A 4052-nucleotide genomic window follows, 5' to 3' on the forward strand; every position below is an offset into this window, starting at 1 on the left:
AATAAATACATGTAAAAATGTTCAACGTCATTGGTCATTCAAGAATGCAAATTAAAACAACACTGAGATTCCATCCCACCCAAAAATGGCTACTATGAAGAAATCAACCAAGAACAAATGCTAGAGAGGCTGTGGGGAGAAAGAAACCCTACTCCACTGCTGGTGGGAGTGTAGATTGGTGAAACCACTGTGGAAATCAATTTGGAGAGTTCTCATAAAACTAGGATTGAAAGTCCCATTTAACCCAGCTATTCCTTTTCTGGATATTTTCCCAGAAGAATTAAAGACATCATACCACAGCGATATATGTGCACCCATGTTTATAGCAGCACAATTTGTTATAAGCTAAATCTTGGAAACAACCCAGATGCCCATCCACTGAGAAATGGATAAAAAAGATGTGGTATTTTTATACAATGGAGTATTACTCAGCTATAAAGAAAGATAAACTTGGGGCTTTTAGAGGTAAATGGATGCAACTAGAGACCATATTCATAAGTAAAATAAATCAGACCCAGATGGGTAAACATCATATTGTCTCCTTGGTGTAGCAACCTGAAAGACTAGGTAAAACTTATGTCTATTTCCTATGAAAGAATATATAGATAATAATTAATATAAGCACAATAAAAAGTAATAATCTCAGAAAAGATATGAAACTACATTGCCTCATTTGTATCAATTATTGCCACTCAAGTATTAAAAAATCTAATTTTATGAATAATTTTAGGTCCTTAACCATTCCTTATTGTCACACTAGCTCTTATTCTTTGTTATACACACACAGACACACAAACACACACACATACACATCCCATGATACACTTCTTTTCTGCACGACTTTTCTCCTAAGAACATTATGTTCACTCATTCTTGTGTCCTCGCTCTGCAGTTTTTGGTCCAATCAAACACATTATTAAAGCATTAAAGTAGATATTTCCTTCTGGGAGCCTTCTTCAACACTTTAAATACTGAGTTAACTCTTCCATGTTTGCCAAGGACTGTGCAGGAAACTCCATGTGAAAGTATTTCATCCAAGGTTATGTGTCTTTTGTGTGATTTCCCCCAGCACATGGAAAGTACACAGGAAGCCATTTACCACTGCACCCCACTATCTAGTGACCTGCTTTGGACTTAACATGTGTTCAATAAATACAAGTAAAACAAATGTCTCCTGGCTTGAAATTTATAAATAGGTTTTTCTTTCTAGCATGGTAGCCATGAAGTACATATGAGTATTATACACTTGAATTTTAACTCATCCAAAATTAAATATACTTAAGTGTAAAACAACACTAGATTTTGACAACTTAGGAGTGAAAATAAAGTAAATATCATAATAATTTTAAAAGTGCTATGTTGTATATATTGGAATATAATAAAATATACATTAAAAGTAGTGTTATCTGATTGTTTTGCTTTCTTTAAGGTGGCTACTTACATTTTTTAAACTAAATGTGTGACAACAAGATATGGCTTGCTCTTACCTTTGTTAAATGCCAGGCCCAAGAATATCACCAGCCCAGTATTATAGCCATTTTTGCCATTCACTGTTAGTTGAGGCATTGTCCTGTTGTCAGTAAGATAAGAACCAGTAGTATTGTAAATCTTGTTGGTAAATCTTCTTAGATTAAGTACTCTGTTTTTAAGTAATCTATTGTTTTCAATTACAATAAATTAGATTATTATATGAACCATCTATAAATAGTTTTTAAACACATTGAAATGACAGCTATTTCAATATGGAGACATAAAGAATATATTCTCATTTTAGAATCTGAGTGAAAGGAAAACTGTAGAATTGCACTATCTAATAGAACATTCAGCAATGATGAAAATTCCCTATATGTGGGCCATTCCTCAGGTCAGCTGCTAACCACAAGTGGCTACTTATGCATTTGAAATATGGTTAATACAACTGATTAAATGAATTCTTAATTTAGTAATTTAAATTTAAATAGCCACATGTGGCTAATATCTGTCATATTGGACACTGCACCTTTAGAAAGAAAGAAAATTTCTGCCCTGTTAGCAATACTGAATTTTAAAATCACTTACCTTGAAATGTCTACTGAGACATTTCTTTTTTTTTTTTTTTTTTTTTTTTTGGTTTTTCTCTGGTACCGGGAACTGAACTCACGACCTTGCGCTTGCCAGGCAGGCGCTTTTTGTTGCTGAGCTAAATCCCCAGCCCCCGAGACATTTCTATCTTACCTGAAAAGTAATGTTTTACAAACTTAGAATGGTTAAAGTACTTTAGAGACACTACCAGTTTAGTTTTTAAGAATTTTTTCTTAGGAAATAAAGATATGCATATTTAAATTGCCACTAAAATCTACTTATATTTTAATTATCTGATACCAGCAACCCTTCATGTAGTTAAATTATACATATTTGATTTTTAATTAAAATCAGAACATCCATTAAAAACAATTAAAAATATGTCACCCAAGTTCTTTGTGTTTCTTTTTATATTTTATAAATACATTTCTTTTGATATTCTGTGGAAGTAATTAATTCAGAATAACCTAAACCTCTGGAAGACATTTACAGGAGGCCTTTATTATGTAAAAGCAATTTCTGATTTGGGAACATGCAAAATAAACTATGTATTTAAAATGCTAAACCTCAGGGTTTTTTTGTCTCTTCCAGGATGTCCAGAAAATAGGTCTTTAAGAACAAGAGGTAATTACCATTCAGATTTACATGCTTTAATAATGGGCTAATAACTGATTGAGTAGGTAGCCCTTCTTCCTGTGGTTTTCATCAGGGAGGTATTAGCATCCTAGAGTCTCACAGTTGGTTGATACAGCTTTTATACCTGACAAATAATGTCCTTGTGTTATATAAGGATATGCCTCAAAATTTTTGAATTAATGTTAGTGTAATTTTGCCTATGGAAAAATATAATATGCAAATAACTTGTTTGAATTATTTTTATTTTATATATACTTGGTTAGTTAGTCAGCTTCTTGCCCAAAGTTTTCAGCACATAGGTTGGAAATATCAGAAAATGACCTTGTGGAGTCACAGTAACATCATAGCGGAGACAGAGATGTTGAATGTCTGATTTTTTAAAGTTATAAAATGAGCATTGTCTTTAAAATTTCATCATGTCCTTTTAACTGTTTATGGGACATAGCATTTAGAATGTCCTGCCGCTGTTTGGTGGTAGGAGACAGGAGGGAAAGCAAAACTTCGCAGAGTACCTGCTCAGTGACGTTCCCATGTATGCACTGTTTCTTTCAGTCCTGCAGGCAACCTCCAGGCAAAGTTAGGGAACTGGAGCTCTTAGCAGCTAAAGAAATTTGCTTTTCATCAAAAAACTGATAATGAAGGCAAAATGGGGTTAAAGGGGACTGAAGTCTCCATGACTCTAACCTTGAAGTTTATGTCTTTCCTTCCATGTCACATGGACTTTTTGGAAACATAGATTTTGGTATTTGATTCAGAATAACAGAAAAGTAAAAGCTAAAAGCTACTTGCATTAGAAATACATTGTAGAAAAATTTGCATGCAATGTCCAAAGTTTGACACATATATTTTTGCTTTTTGTTGTATATTTCTTCCTAGTATAATTTGAGGGATTTTTGATACTAAGTAAACTTTCCTTGGATCTCTTAAAGTAGTATTTTTAGCAAATAAATTTAAACTTTTTCTTTGTTTTCTCTTGGCTTTACATTGAGATAAAAATCATGTTTCTAAACAACTAATATCTGGTTGAATAGATAACATTCAACAGTTGATACAGTTTTTGTATCTTACAAATAATGTCCTTGTATTATAAAGGATATGCCTCAAAAATTCTTGAATTAATTTTAGTGTAATTTTGCCTATGGAAAAATATAATATGCAAATAACTTGATGTTTGAATTATTTTTATTTTATATATAGTTATTTAGTTAGTTAGCTAGTTGTTTTTAAGACACCAGCTCACTACATAGCCCAGACTGGCCTCCAACTCATGGTGATACTCCTCCCTGTGGAATTCTGGAAGTACAGGTGTGCTCCAGCAAGCCCACCAACATTTGGATTTTTTTTTTTTTTTTTTT

Source organism: Chinchilla lanigera, unplaced genomic scaffold (assembly GCF_000276665.1).
Source record: "Chinchilla lanigera isolate Chin_1 unplaced genomic scaffold, ChiLan1.0 scaffold00006, whole genome shotgun sequence".
Taxonomy (NCBI): Eukaryota; Metazoa; Chordata; class Mammalia; order Rodentia; family Chinchillidae; genus Chinchilla; species Chinchilla lanigera.